This window comes from Hoplias malabaricus, chromosome 1 (genome assembly GCF_029633855.1).
Source record: "Hoplias malabaricus isolate fHopMal1 chromosome 1, fHopMal1.hap1, whole genome shotgun sequence".
Taxonomy (NCBI): Eukaryota; Metazoa; Chordata; class Actinopteri; order Characiformes; family Erythrinidae; genus Hoplias; species Hoplias malabaricus.
In genome coordinates, this window is record NC_089800.1 from 28631785 (window position 1) to 28650803 (window position 19019).

The window sequence follows — 19019 nt, forward strand, 5'->3', positions numbered from 1 at the left end:
ACATGGAGACTCTAGGCCACTCCCTTATGTCCTCATTGAGATCTGTTGGTGATTCATGAGCAGTTGTGTCTAAACTTTTGACGGGTACTGGAAGCATCAGCCTTTCTCTTTTATTCCTGATTATACAGGGGCCCTCCACAGGGGCCTGTCACAAGTTTGTTGGCTAATGCCTAGGCAGGTTTCATGGAAAACTGCCAGACCCATTTAGATCTCGATCAGGTGTAAACATTTTTGATCAGTGCTACATTAAAAATAAAGGCAAAGCCCATGCATTATATCCCTTTGTTGCGATGTCACTCAAACCTTTCAGGAGTTCAAAGAATCTCCAAACCCTAAGAGTTTCAGTAAGTGCTTTTAAGCCTAGTTTAGAAAAACAGTGGTGTCATTATTCAGGCAGAAGCTGTTCCTCACACCAAGGAAGACCCTTTGATGAGCGTGAAGCTTTTGACAGGCAGCGTATGTATGTATTTATATAAACAGCAGAATACAGAGAGGAAGAGCCTTATTATTATCGTCATCTTCTGAACTCCCTCTCCCTCCTTCCACGGTGCTGGAGCTATCCACCCTGAAAGCCCTGCTGGAATGTGAGCGCAAATATTATTCCAGCGATTCAACCATTAAACACAACACACAGCACTGGAGGCAAACGCTGGCCATGGCTCCTCCACCACATGGAGGTGAAAAGCCCCTCTGCTTTGTTTTCAGACAGCTGGGGGTTTCTAGGCAAACTAGGAAACGATACGGCATTTCATTCCGCTTTTATATTGTTGTATTTTCTTTTAACTGAAATATTCTTGGAACCGGCCCCCCGCCCCAATCCCCCACCACTCCTGCATCGCCGGGATGTCGCAAGTTGGATTTGAAAGCCGCGGTGGGAGGCCGGGAGAAAAGCTGGCCAATTTGCTATCAACTGAGGGGTGTCAGTCAAAGCGCATCAATCACGCCTTTAACCGCTGCTCTCTGCAACTCCGAGCTTAGTAATTTTTATCGAACGCTGTGGAGATATGAGAAACAGTCAGGAGTCCTCTTTTTCTTATTTATTTATTTTGATGTAAAACTCTGGGTGGGTGGAGGACGGTTCAGATGCTTTAGCGAGCCAAAGTGTGTCGTCAGAGGATGAAGGGAAAAGAGGAGAAAAGGATGACAACAGAATGATAACATTTACCTAAAGGTACAGCAATTTTCAGCATGGCCTTGACAAGGCTGGTGCAGATAGATGTGGACCAGACTGTGTAAAAAAAACTAGAAGCAGAAGAGAAAGAAGAAGAAGAAGCCAAGCAGGGGGTCAAAGAGATTAACTTCCAATGGCTTAGCCCAGAAGGTAATGGATACCCTTGTACCAAAGTGAAGAAACCCCTTCATTTTATTCCTCCCTTCCCAAAGGATAAAAGGGAACAACAAAGTCCCAGCTGCCGAGGTAGACTCCAGCTGAAATACGAGAGGGGCACTGAAACGAGGCATTTTCAACACCTCTGGGGCAGAAACCTAGCTGTAACTAAGTAGCTGTGGACACTCTGGTTCTTTAAGGGTGGGATACAGGTGAATAGAATAGAAAAGATGGTGGGGGGGAGGGTGGGGGGTATATCCGTGACCTGAATTCGATCCCATGCCTCTTTCAGGCAGTGATATGATGCTGGGCAGTACCCATAGCCCTTTTCTCAACTTCGATTTCCAAGAACCCTGTGTCCAAATGATCCCAACTCTGCACCCAGCAAGAGACAGAAGACTTTCTAATGGCCTGTGAATGCTGTGGTGCAGAAGCATCCAAAACCCCACTGATCCCTGGGGAAAGAGGAGAAAATGCAAGCATGAAAAATGCACACATCCAAGGCTTGTGGTAGAGCAGTGATGCTTCTGGGCCACAAAAGTCACAGACCATTAGAAGCTCTTCCAGCTCTTGCTGGGCGCAGGGTTTGGGTCTGAGAGGCTGCAACGTATGTCTGAACAAAAGGGAAAGCCAGGAATATTGACTGGGAAAGCAGCTAGGGGCATTGAATCACAGTCTGAAAGAGGCTTGGGATCATATTCAGGTCATTGACACCCACACTCTGCTTCGCTTTTCTTTTCTCCAATCCATCCCGATCCCACCCTTGTAGAAACTGTGTATCCAAAAATTGCTTCCAGTTACACCTTTGCCCCTAGGGTGTTGAAACTAAGGCATCATGGTGTACCACATGCTTGTATATTGTGGTGATCTTCCTGCAGTAACACACCTGGTCTAACTTAAATTCTCATTAGAAAGGCCTCCAACAAGATCCCCAAAAATTAGTACATGTAAGGGGAAAAGTAGCAGCCCAGATATTCTTAACATTTCCATGTTATGAATCGTAGTCAGGTTGTGAGCTCCTATCCACTGGTGGCGCTCTATTATTTACCCAGAAAAATATAAACAGAAGCAGTGATGTAAACTGTTGTGGGAGAATGTTACACAAGAGACAAACCTGCAGCTTCTAACATGCTGGAGCTTACGTTTAGTTAAGGTTTAGTTAGTTAAGGATTGGGGCCAGGTTAAGATAGATTATACACATTGTTTAGGCATTGGAAATACATCCACAAAATGCTAATTATATTTTGTATGCGTAGTATAGGGGCCAACTGTATTTTGTACACACTGTATAAAATTCTGGGAAAGGACTTCAAGTAGGAGTCAAATATGTGCAGATTCACACTGAGACGAGGCTGTAGAGAACATTATATTGATGTATTTATAGTCTTTACAACTTGAAGAATGTTGTATATGAAGCAGGTATTGGTGGTACGAGCTAAAAAAATTCTATTTCATTCTTTTTTACTGAGCGCTTCTTTGCAAATGTGAATGCATTCATCACAGTAAAATACCATCCATGGGCTGCAAATGTGAACAACGCAAAGACATTAGCAGTAAAGGCAGCGGGTGATGAGCTTGGAAAAAAAAGTCAGTGTTTGAGCAAGGGAAAGCACTAATGAAGATATTCCTGGACCAGGATGTGAGCTGTTTACTTTTGAAATACCATCCCCAGCCAAACTTGCAGTGGGTTGCTGGTGTGGGGCGGGTTGTCACTCAGAGATAATGACAGAGATAAGACAGCGGAGAGGGAAAAGTGAGAGAGTGGGACGACAGAAAGAGAAAGAGACAAAACAGACAGGCGGTGTGTGAAGACAAAGAGCAAGTGAAGTTGTTTGATTAGCATGATGACAGGGAGGTACGCTCGCGGGCAGGTGACAAACACGGAGTCGGAGAGTGTTTTGAAGCAAGCGCACTTTGAGAGCTCTGGAACTTTCTTTAGATGCAGCATTTTAGCTGCAGACAGCATCTAGGGAAGGATGCTAGGCCGATTCACGGAGAGCGTCCAGCCTCATCCATCATCCGCCTTGGTGCAGGAGCCCATTTGCACCCATTGTTCCTTTAATTTGTTATGTGGAAGTGGAGGAAGGGAGGGGTCTCCGGCTGGCGGCCATTTATCCAGGCGCTAATTATATAAGAGGGACAGCATAATTAGACTTATAGATAAACAGACAGGAGCAGATAAGGCCAGCAAACATGCAGGACAGGAGATTGGAACAGAGGGAAACATGGTCAGATATCTCAGGCGCTAAATGGGGGAAGGGTGGGCAAAAGGCTTACACTTAGACTTAATAGCACTTGAAAACACTGCAATGAAGATGTTTGATATTAATGAAGACATTCGTTGTTGATGTTGCTGTTTACAGACTTTCTGTAATTGTTTTCAAATCTGTGTATGATGGTATGAATATTTTATGCAGTTGTTTAGAGTTTCCTGACCAGGCTCATGATCATCTGTCTTGACAGAAACCAATAACGATAACAAATCATGACATTACCCACCTCTTGTGAACTGCTTGGGGGCATGTAGACACCATAATGATGTGGCTATGAAGAAGCCTCCTTCATATTTCACCTCAGCAGGCTTTACCACCACCACACAGTGTTCTCTCACCCCTCTATGGGGCTAAAACAGCTTTTCCAGGGTAGCGGTTGGGTGTCTGTGGGAAGCTCTTGTGGGCTCTGTGCACCGCAGGCTTATTGGGTTTCAGCTAGCCCTTCAGGGGAGTGAGACAAAGAAGGAAAGAGAAAACAAGAGAGAGAGAGAGAGCAAGAGAGAAAGGGTGTGGTGGTCAATGAGGAATGAAAAATGTACAAGGGTTCAGCTATCAGCAGGTAGAGCCTGGTAGATGAAGGGAGGGATGTGAAAAAGAAAGGGAAGCAAAGAAACTTCCTCATCATTTCTGAAATGCCACTACCAGCAGCAGGCAGAGAGATGCTCTACTTCAGCATGCTAGCCTCAAGCTAACACTCGGAGCTCTCTCCTGACTTTCAGGTAGCATGCTGAGAAGATAGAAAAGACTGATTCATGAAGCAGCCCCTAAAAACAGGGTGGGAGATTGTAAAGGGCTTGAAAGTATAACATCTCCAGCTTGTATGGAGCTGGAGCCTTGAGGAAGAATCCATGAAGGCTCCTTAGATAACTGACGAAGAACATGCTCGTCTTTAAGATCTCGCTGTAAGCCGTCACATCCATAACTTCCGCTGTGTATGGGTGTACACGAGAAAACTACTCTTGTAATGAACTCAGACGACATTAAATGTAATGTAATTGAAGTGGACGAGAGCTAATTCAATATCGCTTGTGTGTGCTGGCGTGTGTTGAGGTCCGGTGTGCGGACATGCTCTTTCACTGAGCTAGCTTAGAGGAGTGATAGATGATCCCCTAATGGTCTACTCAATCACAAGCTACTTAAGCAGGCTGACCAGCAAAGCGAGGGGCAATCAGGCAGTCCCCGAGTTCCTTTCAGCTGAGCCGGAGGGAGGATTGCCGATCCGCTACGCTGGCCGATTAGCTTCTCAGGCGTCCGTATACCTCCGGCGAACTCCCAGCGACCAGACTCTGGGAAGTGCCACGGTTTAAAATTAGTGTGAAAAGGGTCGCTGGCTTTGTAGAACCAGGTCCTCCTCTTTATTCCCCCCAACCAACCCCACAGCCCCTAGAGATCAGGGTAAAGTCGGCCCTTTTGTGCGGCCGAGAAGTGGCAGCCTGGTGCATAGCTTCTTTTGTCTTGCTAATGTTATTAACGAGCTCGCTTAAGTGTAAAAGAGGAGCAGATTTGGCTTGGGAGGGGGATCTGAAGTGGGGAAAAGAAAGGAAAAACGAGGGCGAGAAAGAGTGGGAATTTCTCAGCGCTGGTCTGAAATGTGGCGGTGGCATTCAGCAGACCCAGCGGTATCCTCCAGAGGCCTTCTGAACCTGTCCCCAGCAATGTGGACTTTAATACATTTCCTATGGCTTTGCTCTGATGAAGACAAGAAAAAGAAGATGGGGACACCGCCGGCTGTTTTTGCACAGTGGAGGGAGAAGAAAGGTCCATTAGCCGTTCCTTCAAGCCAGGCAGGGGACAGAGTGAGGCTAGCACTGAACTGCGATTGTCCTCGGCAAACAAGCTGTTCTTTATATCTCCTGCTTCTCTCTCTCTCTCTCTCTCTCTCTCTCTCTCTCTCTCTCTCTCTCTCTCTGTTTTTCACTTTTCTGACTCTCTCTCTCTCCCTCCTCCTGGTTTTTTCCACCTCTCCACGATTGAATGTATTGTGTTAACAAGAGCTAGCCTCATCAAATACAGACAACGCAGGCCTGGGAGTGTGTGTGCGCCTTCACACCAATTAACAACCCGCTTCTGCTACCCACCGAGGTGACGATGGCCTGTCTCTGACCATCCGTGTGCTGTTGCGATGCAAGTGTGTGTGGGGGTGATTTTCTTTTTTGTCTCTGTCATGTTAGGGCTCTGGAAAAGTGGGCAGCTCGCCCTTCGTGTTCATTAGTTAGCAACATAATTAGCAGCGGTGCAGGCTAGCTGTGTGGACGAGCATGCCGAATAAAGGCATAAAGCCAAAAAGGTCTAATAAGTGCAGCGCTTAGAACAATCCGTCCTCGCAAAGTTCACACACCGAGCATTGACGAGCCTGCCTCTTCAGCAAATTAGTGCCTCCATCCTGCCTCATATCCCAGGCCCTTAAGAAGCGCCAAACTCTTCCACCGGCTTCGAGTTTAGAGGCCATTAAAATAAGGCCGGTCCCTTTCCTCTTCACATTGGCACAAGTTGCTTCCCTCCTGGCAGCAGTGCTGACAAATGATTCTGTCCGCTATCCTACTCTCTCTCTCTCTCTCTCTCTCTCTCTCTCTCTCTCTCTCTCTCTCTCATTCTCTGTCTCTCTTTTCCTATTTCTACCCCATTCTTTCCTCTCCCCAATCTCTCTCAATTGAGATAATTCAATCTGTCCAATATCACATAATCACCCGCAATTTTTCAGCCCATTTTAACCTTATCGGCCTCACTCTTCTCCTCGAGAGAGAGAGAGAAAGAGAGAACCATGGCTCATTCCACCTTGTTAAAAAAGAATGAGAAAGAGAATATAAGAAAGACAAAGTTAGAGAGAGAGAGAGAGAGAGAGAGCAATAACCCAAGAAAAGAGGGAGGCTGGGTGTTAGATATCCCTTTTAAGAAGAAGGGAGAACACTCTCTGTTTGCCATTCTCACCAGGCACATGCAAAGGAGAGCCAGAGTCTTTTCTTGTTTGAGGTTCAGGGGGAAAGCAAGGCGAGAGGACGGAGAAAAGGAATGAGAAACTGACACAAAAGAGAAAGAATGAGGGCTGTGTGAGGGAGGGAAAAAAATGGACTGCATTTCCTGGACTGGTCAAGTGGTTGAGGAACTGGGGGCTCCTTTGTGAATCCCACTGCCCTTTTCTCTGCATGGCCCCAAATGGCCTCAACACGGTCTCTGGACTCCTAATTAAAATCCAATATGCTTCACGCCTGGTGGCCATTGTTCTCTGACAGTGTTTTCCCTGTCCAGAAGCTCCGTTGGCCGCTTAATCTTGCGAGAAGCTCCGGGTCGAGAGGTCAGAGCCCACACTATGACCATGGCTACCAGAGAATATACGGGGAGGCCCCTCTGTTTTTCTTTTTTTCTCTTTTCTATTCTTTAGCTTGTTTGCTTTCTCTCACTTGCTCTATCCTTCCCATCATCCCTCTCTCTGTGTATATCTCCCACTGCCCCCCCCACCCCCACTCTTGCCTGACTCCTAATCCGTCCTCCTGATTGTTCTAAGCTGATTTCAGGCCTGCCCTAGGGAAGAGATGGGCTTTTGGAGTCGGTTTTAATTAAGATTTTAAAAAAGAATCCTCCCTCAAGAAAGGAGATTGAGTGTTTTTTAAGACGTGGACTCCAAGGCCGCTCGTTCTGGATAGAGGGAGGGAGAGTGGACGAGTGTAGGCGGAACAGATTGCGCAGCAGAAGACAGCAAGCGCGAGAGGAATAAGCAGTGGAAGAGTGGAGGAAAGCATATTTTCTCCTTTGCTGTCTCTCTCCGGCACCATTTTACCCTCTCACTTCCCCTCCTCCTGTGCGCAAGAGATACCCTCTAACCCTCTCCACTCTTTCATTCTCACACACTCTCTCCCTCACTTTCCCTCACACACAAGTACCCACTGAGGTGGATAAGCCAAATGGGACTTCTTCTTCTTCTTCTTCTTCTTCTTTTTTTCACATTATCAATCTATACAGATTGATCTAGACTTCCTCCGACTCAACCCCCATATCCTGTGAAGCCGGTATTGGATCAGCACAGTAGAGCCGCAGGCAGGCAATCTCCAGGTTATCTGGCCACTCTGTCTAATGATCAATAGTGGCATCTGATGGTTTAAGAGCCTAGTGTGCCTCACTTGTTTATTGGCCTATAAGGCTGAGGCCCGGGAACCAAATATAAACCGGCAAATAAAGTTTGTTTATTTTGTGATTGTGAACGTTTTTTTTTTTTTGTTTTTTTTAATTGACTCATTCCATGCTCTGCCCATGAAAACCTGTTTATTACAAGGGTATTAATTAGGTTGTAAACACTTTAAAGGACATTAATAATAATTTGTAACACATTATCACTGATGTATAAAAAGACACTGTTGGTGGTTAATGCGTTAAATGGGTAAACATATATCAAAATATGTGCTGGAGCTGACGGGGTTAATGTCAACTGATGGAGGAGAAAAACCAAGGTCAGCATTTGGCAAGATCTGAGGTTTAACTGTAGATGGATATGGGTTTACTATTTGGCAAGCAACAGGTCACCGTTGCCCTTTCCATCTGTGTGTTATTGTGTTAATGATTATCAATGACTATTAATGAATTAACAACTTTATAAATAACTATTAATAAAAAGATTTAATACCATTTATAAACCTTTATAAGTGTAGCCTTATTTTTAAGTGGTAAAGCGACAATTGTCACATTGGGCGAGTGTTAGGAGAAAAAATGTACGGGGGGGGGGGGCTGCAAGGCAAATGAATGAGATGCATAATTCATGTCTCAATTATTCCACTGTAAAAGTGATGTCACTTTGTTTTGTTCAATAAGAAGCTACAGTTTTGTACGAATTATGGTTTAAATTCTAATTGAAGCTTCCATCTGAATTATAGTCTAAGAAAATATGGTCACATAAAGAGCATAGTTCAATCATCATGCTCTGAGGTCGACCTAAGTTTAACCTGATTTAAACATGATCCTAGCCTGTGCAGACCAGGGGATTTGAGATAGATCTGGCAATGTTTGGGGCCAAGACACAGAGATTATCTTTATGTTGGATACTTTGTCAGAGACCTAGACATTATTATATCTATATAAATGGCAGGAGAAGGCTAGGATATTCATATATTTAAGCAGCAAAAATCATCATAGAGGGGGTAGGTATATAGCATTAGATTTCGGCCAAACTTGTTCAACTTGGCGACAGTCGCTACAAGTGCACATTAGTGCTGTATTTTTTTTTATTGTTGTCATACTCATGTAGAGGAACCAAAAGTGTTTTAGAGAGTCCCTCTCCCTTTTTCTTTCTCTTGACCGCCCTCTAGTTAATGGCCTCGTACATGGGCGGCCATGTCCCCTCGACGGACACCCCTAGACGTCCTTGTTAGACACTTAATTAAAAGGCTTATCACAGTGAGACATGCTGAGACACTCCAGCATGAGCCTGAACATCAGAGATACTGGCACCACCACCAAGCATCCATCTATTACTGCTGCCTGAGCAGCTGTCCAGCTAAACAGTGTGTGTGTGTGGATACAGGGAACAAGGAGGGAACATTGAGACAATAAGAAAGAGGAGGGGACATATTGGAGGGAAAATGCGCACTTGTTGTTTTTCCAAGCGAGATAAAGCAAACAAACCAGGTTGAGGGAGCGGAGGAGAGGACATGGAATGGACACTGTGTCGTCAGTAACAGCATGTACTGTAAATTTACAGCTATGGATTTGTGTGAAAACATCCACTCCATCTGTCTTCCTTTTCACATCTCACACTGTGGCCTCCCCATCACCCACAGTCTTCATTATCCCCACACCCTCCGCACTCTGTTAACTGTCAAAGCTGGTGGCCAAAGGAGTCTATATAAAGGCCCACAATGAAGTGTTTAAGCTCATCAAGCTTGAACTGGGGTTAAAGCAGGCTAGGTGTTAAAAGGGTTGAGTTTTTCTGGAGGAGGGGTCAAGCATCCCACCCACGGCATTCTTTAGCAGGGCCTAGCTGGGACCGGCACACAGTAACCATATGTCCAAGAGCAGCAGTCAATGGACCAAGCCAACTGGAAGGACAAAGGGTTTTTTTTATTTTTTTACTTGATACAGACTGGGAAAAGCTCTGTGATTCCATGCTGCCAACGCAGGACCAGTCAACGGGAAGATGAAGAGGAACGGGAGGGGGCGAGAGACATAGACACAGATAGTTAGAGCGAGCGAGCTTGGTCTTTTCCGTCACATTAACTGCGAACAATCCTGCTTCACAGCCTTGAGGCCCCTGCTCTGTCTTGTTTTTTCCCCTTCTTTTTCTCTTTTTCTGTCTCTCTCTAGGTCTCTCTCATTTTTCCTCCTCTTCTTCTTCTATGGCTTCCCTGCATCCAAAAGCCCCTGGAGATTATCTCCAAAGCATTTCGCCTGCTCCTGCCGGTCAGAGACTCTGCTAATAATGTCACAGCCAAACTGCTGAGATATATAACGCCAGATAGCTAAAAAAAAAAAAAAAAAGAAGCCCAATGCTGGGGCTGTTCTCTGGGGGGAACAGCGGGGCTTTATAGGGCAGTGTTGCTTTTTTTTCTCCTTTTTCCCCCCTTAATGCTGCTGTAAACTCACACCCATCATAAAATAATAGTGGGCGCAAGGCGTCCCAGAGCAGAGGTGCGCTCATCAGGGGGAGCTGGATGGGGCGAGGAGGAGGAAGGGTACAGAGGAATGAAGAAGAAGGAGGAAAAGAAAAAGATGGCTGGGTAAAGTGCACCGAGTTCCTAAGGGAGAAATAGATCAGGCGTGTGTTCTAGCGAAGCAGCGATTAATATCAGAGGAGGAAAAAAGGTCAAACTTGACTGGAAAACGCTACAGTATATCATCTTCACTGGCACGGCCCACATTTCATACGCCGCAGCTCGCTGGGCAGCACCGGAGCGTCTCCAGCGTCTCCTTCATCTCCAGTGTCTCTGCCATTTCCAGTGTCCACAGTCTTACTGACTGAGTTTGATCAAACACTGATAGTGTGTCACCGTTGGGTGGGAGCGGGGGGTGGTAAATTGGATGTAGAGTTTGCCCCTGACATGCCACTGGGTTACAGCAAAGTCACTGGAATTAGATTATTTCTACAATAACGTTGGTGAGCATAAGTTTCTCAACACGGATTTAAAGGGGACCTCTAGGCTAAACGATTCACTGATTGATTCACTGACTAACAGACTGGTTATTTGACATGTCAGTGGATTGATAGACTTTGTAACTGGGTGTAGATGGGTGTACTGGCTTGCTGATTAATTCGTTATCAAATATATTGATTCACTATAAGTGATTCACTGTCCAACCCTGTCCAACATAATGGGTGATTCATGATCCAGCAGACTGACTCACATTCAAATTACTGGCTGATTCACAATTAAACACAGAATGAGTCAATATCCAACACAAAGGCTGATTCACTTTCCAACACTTGTGATGATTCACTATCCAAAATGAGTGTTTCACTAAACAACATGATTCATTGTCCAACAGACTGACTCACTTTCCAACATCAATCAATAAATGACTCACATGCTGACTCACTGACTTAGTAGCTAACACACTGACTGGCTCACTGAATCATTTACCAACTGACACAGAGTCAACGTATGATCCACAAACTGAGCCACTAACTGACATACTGAGTGTCTGCTTGACTGACTCTCTGATTCACTAAGACTGACTCACAAACTGATGCAGCAGCTGAGACCACTGCATTGGACCCTCTGTCCATTGTATTGTCTGAGTAGCTCATGTCAGTCCCTGGAATGTAAGCTTTGTCAAGCACTGGGAGGTAGTTAGAAATGTGTTTGTGGGGACAATATTGACAGGAGTGTTTGTTAGCTCAGAAAGCTAGGGTTTTAGGCTAAAGCAGACTGTCCTAGACTTGTTTACACCGTACTGTAGTCAATGGTCTGACATTTCCTTCACATATCCATCTGACCACTAGGAACCACCAGACCAAACACACAGTAAAAAGAAGTGAGCCGGAGTGAATGAGCTCCAAAGCCCTAGCTGCATCCATTAGGAGCAGCATGTATTATCTCCCCACCGCTTCTCCTCTTCCTCATCCTCATCCTTCCTCTCCTTTCCTTCGGAGTGCTTGCTTAATAATTAATTGATTAATTAGTTCTCCCATTAATCATTTATTCATTAATCAGGGCCTGATTTTTCTAGAGGAAACGGTGCAATCCGAAAAGAAAAGAGGAGGAAAAAACCCCTGACTTCACATTTCAGCCTAATTACGTTCCTGCGCTAATCAACGCTAAAGAAATGGAGTTTCAGGAAATTACTTTTTTTCTGCCTACTTTTCCACTACACAAAGCAGGATGTATTGAGGTCGACTCGGTAGGTAACGTTCCTTTTCCCCCCTCCTTTAGTTTCTTTTTCTTCACCATCTCTTTCTGGTGTGAGTGTGTGTGTGTGTGTCTGTGTGTGTGTGCCAGCCAGGAATGTATCACTTTGTTGGGACCAAAAGCTATTTACACACTCAGAGTGTGGGGACTTGCCTTCCTTACAAAGTCCTGGTCCCCACAATGTGATCAATACATTTTAAGGTGAATTCATGTTCTGTTAATTAATATGTAAATGTTTATGATATGTCTCCATAATGTCCTCATAATACACATATATAAGGATTGTGTGTGTGTGTGTGTGTGTGTGTGTGTGTGTGTGTGTGTGTATTTGTGCCAGCCAGGAATGTATCACTGTTGGGACCAAACCCTATTTACACACTCACAGTGTGGGGACTTGCCTTTCTTTCAAAGTCCTGGTCCCTACAATGTAATTATTACATTTAAAGTGTGTGTGTGTGTGTGTGTGTGTGCGCTCTCTGGAAGTTCTTAGTCATCAGTAATTGGAAAAGAGCATTTCAAGTCCAGGGCAATCAGATGAGAAGCATAAAGTTGGTGTTTAATTAAAGCTGCGGTTTCTTTCCCCGTCGCCGCTGCTTCGCTCGCACCTTGATAAGAAAAAGAGCAGATATTGTTGGAGATGAGAAAAAGGCCCGACATTGATTAATTCGGGCCGGCTTGAAGGCCATCTGCGTTGGCCTTTTCTCGGTCGAGGAGGCGCTCGCCGCCTCGGCCCTCTCCTCTCCTCTCCCTGGACAGACGGAGTCATTTGTTTAATCGTTCAACGGGTGGCGGGAGGAGAATAAATAAGAGGGAAAGAGGGAGGAGAGGGACTCGGGAGATGCTGGTGATGAGCGCATATCAATTATTTTAATGTAAGACAACTTTAGAGCTAATGTTTTCTCTCTCTCTCTGCTCACACTTTCAGGTTCATTTGCCTTGTTGTGCACTTCCTGTACTCTGTTTTCTGTCATTCTGCTACATCCTCCCTCTCTCTTCTCTTCTCTCTCTCTCTGTCTTTCTTACATTTTTCCCTGAAATACACACACACACACACACACACACACATACACACACACACAGATCCAACAAGCAGGAGGGGGAGCGAAAAAAAAAAAATACATATCAAATTAGTGGGAGAGCTTCAATAGAATTGAAGCCAATTCCGCATTAACCTCGAAAGCTTTAAAAAGCACACACATTAAACAACCTTAACGAGATGCTCATTGAACCCGTCTCTCTTTATTTTCAAAGGCGCACCGCAGCACACATGCACACACAGCTTCGCCTCAAAAAAAGAGAAAGAAAGGAAGAGAGAGAGAGACACAGAGAGAGAGAGTGAGAGAGAAAACCACGCCGCTACCAACTGAGGTTAGCGCTGCCTTTCATTTCTGCGCTGGTGTAAAAGCCGCCGCTTAGAACAACAGCAGGCGCCAGGCCTCTGCGTCTGTAATGAGATGCATACATTTACAACATCACGCCCTCATTAAAAAATAATAATGATAAAGAGAGAGCACGGAGAAGAAAAGGATTAATTATGGAACGTGCTTTTTTTCTGTTCCTTTATTTCTTTCTTTTTTTTCATATTTCCAATTGCGGAGTGCCACAGGGTTCTCCACTGGGCTCAATTAGAAAGTGTAGGCCGCAAATCCCCAGACTAAATTAATTGACACCTCAGGGCATTGGGCCCGGCGTCCCAGCGGCTCATTCTAAGCGTCAAATTCCTTTTGTTTTCATTTGCGAAGCCTTGGAGAGGGCGCTGTCATCGACCCAGGGAATAGTGGGAGGCACGCTCTAACGTGATCGTTTCATTGTCTTCATGGATTTTTAATCGCGTTGTCTTATTTATCATGTTGCTTTATTTTCTCGCATTGTTTACCCACCACCGCTGCCTGGAGGAGAGAGAATGGGGCGCAAACATGAAAATGTTTTTCTAGCTCTTTTATTTGTTTGTTTATATATTTATTCCTTTATTTATTTATCTGTTTGCCCATCACCGTCTCCTTTATTTCATGCGTGTTCTCCGTGGAAAGGCAGCACATGAAGGCGTCTACGGAGGAAACTGAGGACGGTGCTCCGCATCTCGGCAAAGACAAACACACGCTTGCTTCTGTAAACAGAGCTACAGTTAATGTTCTAAAGTACTGTAAATCATACTGGGAGACCCTCGTTGAAGCAGAGAGAGAGAAGAAAGTAGTAGTAAGAGAGAAAGATGGAGAAGCCATAGTAAGACAGGAGGAAAAGAGAGAAGATTAGAAGAAAGAGAGAGGAGGGGGGCGAGAGAGAGAAATGCAATAAGGAGATAGAGAAGATATAGAAGTAGGAAATACAAGAGAAAAAAGACTAGAAGTGAGAGAGAGAGAAAGAGAGAGAGAGAGAGGGAGGGAGGGAGGAAAGAGCATCCGCAGCACTGGTACAGAAAGCACCAGGGGGCCGACAGGAATGAAATGACAAGACCGGCTCAATCAACATCACGTCAAGACAGTTGGTTGATGTGTACAGACAACCTTCTCCTCCTCCTCCTCTCATTCACTATTCCACTTCTCCACCTCTGCACCTTTAACTCACTGTGAGAAAGTTCTTCTGCAGGAAACAGAGGAACAACCATAATCTTGGATGGATCTTGGACCTCCATCATGATATAATTACTGGCTTAGTGGCCTCCCACTGGGTGACCAAACACTGACCAATCACATGCTCCGGAGCAGTTGGGCATCAAGCTCAAAGCCAATCATTGGCTAGAAGGGTTTAATGCCCTCTAGCATTGAGCTATGGTATATAAACACACACACACACACACACACACACACCATGGTCTGGTGCGGGGGAGGGCGGATGATGCATTCTGATGATGTCATTAGAGTGACTGACGGTGTGATTGAAACAGTGTGGGAACATGAGGGTGTGTTTGACGCCTTCAAGCGCTTTCTCTGTGTTTCTTCATTCAGCACTAGGCCACTTTATCAGAAATGCCTCCCATTTGTCTCCAACTTGCTAGACTGGAGCTCATCTGTTGGTGTAGACTGTGTCTTATTCTCAGTGACACTGACCTGGTGGTACGAGTGGATTAGACACAGCAGTGCTTCTGGAGTTTTTAAACCACTTTTTGTCACTGCTGGAATTAGAAAACTCCACCAATCAAAAGTGGTCAGTCCTGTGTCCACTGATGAAGGACAAGAGCGAAACACACTGTGCAGCGACACGGTCTCTGACGTTATATCTACAAGGTGGACCGACGAGTTCAAAAACTCGAGGAGCACTGCTGTGTCTGACCCACTCTTACCAGCACAATACCACCACGTCAGTGCCACTGCAGCGCTGAGAATGAGTGTGTCTGCACTCTACAATTCCACAGTTACACACTGCTGTCCACCTGTTTCTCTGCATACGTTCTAATCCCACTTGACCCTGCTTTGACCCCCACAGGACCCCCACAGAGCAGGCATGATTTGGGTGGTAGGCAGGTGTTCTTAATCCAGTGATTGTTCAGTATTTGTGTGTGTGTGCGCGTGTGTATACCATCCTCCAACTGCTACAGGTGATGTAGATGTGGTGGTGTTGTTTCCCTCCTCTTTTTTTCCCCCTCCATCCTCCGCTCCCTGTTCCTCGCTGACAGGCCGACACCAAACCCCTGTAATTTTCCCTCCTGCAGACAGGAGAAACAGCCGGGAGCTTGTAAAAAAAAAAAAAAAAAGCAGCAAACCAGCAAAAGAAAGCAGAGGGATGAAGGGATGAGGCGTGTGGAAGAGAGGGAGAAGAGCAGGAGCGAGCGTGGAGAAGGCAAATCAACAATTGGTCACACCTTACGTAACTCTGAAAAAGAGCAGCCTTGTGCAGAACTGAGGCTGGGGATCAGGGGAAAAACAAGCGTGGAGGTGGTGGTGGTGAGGCGAGGTGGAGGGGGGCATGTGGAAGGATGGACGGCGGTTAGATGGATAGGAGAGGGGATGAATAGGCGGTGGAGCAAAATAAAAAAAAAAAGAGGTCTCGCTCCGTGCCAGCAGCCTGACAAAAGAGCGGAGCGTGAAAAGAGGAGTGGAGCAGGATTAAACTCCACTGCTACAGCTTTTAAAAAGCTGTTAGGCTGCAATTTAGACACAAAAACAGCTCTAAAGAGGAGAAAAGAGAGAGGGAGAAAGGAGGGGACAAGAAAAGAGAACAGGAATGTGAGGGGGGAGATAAGACAGAGGGGGAGAGGGGGAGAGCAAGAGAGAGAGAAGAGAGAAAGTAATGGGGTGAGAGACTCAGAGAGAAAATGAGTAAGAAGAGAGAAAGTAAAATAGAGAGAGAGAAGGAATAAGTAACAGTAAAAGATAGATAGATAGATAGATAGATAGATAGATAGATAGATAGATGAAGTGAGAGGGATACAACAGAAAGGCAAAGAGAATACAGTGAGAGATGTAAAAAGCAAGTGATTTGAAGGACGGAGATACATTAGAGAGAAAGAGAGAGAAGGAAAAAGGGATGATCTGTCCAGGCCACGGAGCGACAGATTGAGACGCAGGTGGCTGTTCTAAGCGTCCGCTGAAGAAGAAAGCACTTCATTATCTTTTGGCAACATTGTACTTGATAATCATTAAAGTTAGCATGAAGCGGCCTACCCATGCCCCTCCCACAAATATGTTCTTCCATAGCAACAGTCACTAGGTTGGACAAGCTAAAACATTGCAGCACATCACACCAACTAACCTTAGAGAACATTACCCATATATTCCACATATAATCATAGAACTACGATTACGGCTACGGCAGCTCTGTCCAAACACCAATCACGTTTCCAACAGAACGGTAGTCCAGCCCAGGAAGTCCTTATATGGTCATGAGACCTGCTACAGAATGATGGCCTAGCAGTGACCCTGCTTAAAGACAGAATAATCTGGACCTGCGCATACAGCCGCGTGCCTAACCAATATTTTTGGTGTCACACACACTCCAGCACTCCCCCAACCACACCCCCCCCCCCCCCCCCCTTCACACACACACACATGCACACACACTCCTCACAATAAGAGTGAGACAAAAGGGTCCTCCAGCGCTAAACAAAAGGATAGTAATTCCATGGTGCGAAATGGAGCTCACTCTCTATAGCCGGGGTTTAGTGGCCTTATCTGAAGCACACACAATGGATCACTTTTCGCCAACACGGCCCAAGCCTGATAGGGCTTTTTCTCCCCCTCTCTCTTTTTGGGTGCTAATTTTCTCTCACTCTTTTCTTCTCCATGCTCACATCCCTCTTTCCTCTCTCTACTCTCTCTCCCTCTCTCTCTGAGTTGATATTGGAGGATCTGGTGCTGCTGAAACTGAGGGTGGCCCTGGGTGGCATGCGCTGCTCCTTTTTTTTTTTTTCCCCCCTCACACGCCTGGTTGAGTTATTAGTGTGTGGAGCCTAGTGGCTGGTTGAGTGGAGAGCTCTTGTGTGGAGGGATGCAGAGATGGAGGGACGGGAGGGATGGAGGGATGCAGCGCAGGCACATTTTCCTGAGAGGATGATGGCTGAGCGTAATGGATATGAGGGCGCGATTCACACGGGGTCAGCATCGCTGAGGCCAGCTCACAGCACAGAGTGGCCAGACTCGGAGTGTGTGAGTGTGTGTTTGTTTTTGTACCTTTCTAGGACAAGCATGCCATCTTTCCTACTGGAAAAAAAAAAGGGTAAAGGGAAGACTGTCTGAATGTATTGGCGTCTCAGTGGAGCTTCCTTCAAGCTTCAGAAGCAAGTGCTCTTGGATATGTTGTGGTAGCTGGAACACTGGGTATGTACACCTTCCCTGAAAGTGTACGAAAACAAGTAAAAATGCAAACACACACAGAGCTTTACGCTACCAAGGCTCTCGGTGCTGTCTCTGGTGAGAGTGGCCAGAAAGGATCACTGCTAACATCTGTCCACTCGTTTTACCAGAGTCGAGGACATGGCAGCTGTACACGGAGCTCTAAAAATGGCACAGAGAGAGAGAGAGAGAGAGAGAGAGAGAGAGAGAGAGAGAGAGAAGATGTATAAAGTAAAGCTCTTTAATATAGCATGCTGGAATTGGACCCTCTGCACTTAGCTCGGCCTGAGTTACAAAAAAAGCAAAGTCAGAAGTCAAAGTAGCTGCTAAATGTGCCCTGCAACATCCCCACAGCACAGCTGCCCTATTTACAGCACATGCACACACACACACACACACACACACTCTGCCCCACTGCCATCCAGGCCTGTGAAATGATATTCCATTTTGAAAAATCCGGATTAAAGTGTATCAGGCCAAGTGTGTTTTGACCTTGTTACTGTGGGATGAGAGACGGGGGAAACACACACACACACACACATCCAAGAGATCAGGCGTCTTCACAAGTTCTCACTTTTCTCTTTTGAAACGTTTTCCATTGACCTATTCACTGTCATTTAAAGGCCCTGACCTCACTCACTCACTCACTCAGTCACCCACTCATGTTTAAGCACTGCTCCACAAGGGGGTGCTATCAAGCGCTTCATGTCCTTTAAATTAATTTTTATTTACTGTCTACCTATCCATCTATCTGTCTTAAAGCCTACATGTCTACGTTTCCATCCCCCTATCCACCTAGACACCATTAGGTTTGCACAGTTCTAAAAGCTGAAGAGCTTCCAGAAATGTCAGGCAGCTCCCCTCCTTCCCCCTCCCTCTCTCTCACCTCGTCTTTCTCTCGTTCTTTCATCCTCCTCTTCCCCATCAGGAGCGTACTCATGTAATTAAGCTGCTAACACAGCGTCAAAGAATTGGCTAATTCAGCAAGGAGGAATTATTCCAATTTGAAATGAGTCATTAACCAGCAGAGACGTGGTGTTGGGCTTTTCTCTGAGATGAGATTTTGGAGCGCGATGAATCAGTGCTTATGGTGAGAAGCTGTGTGTTTGTGTGCTTGTGTGTGTGTCTGAGACAGGATTAACATTTTTGGCTTGGTCTATAGTGTCTAGGTGGATTGGTTTTAAGACGGGAACCTACAATATACTGGGTTTTGGGCCGGGTTCGGGCCAGTTCCTGATGTTCTGCTTCGTGCTGGTCTTCGGTCTTGAGTTTAGATCAGTTTTTATTTGAATACATTTGTCTACAACAATTTTCCACTGAT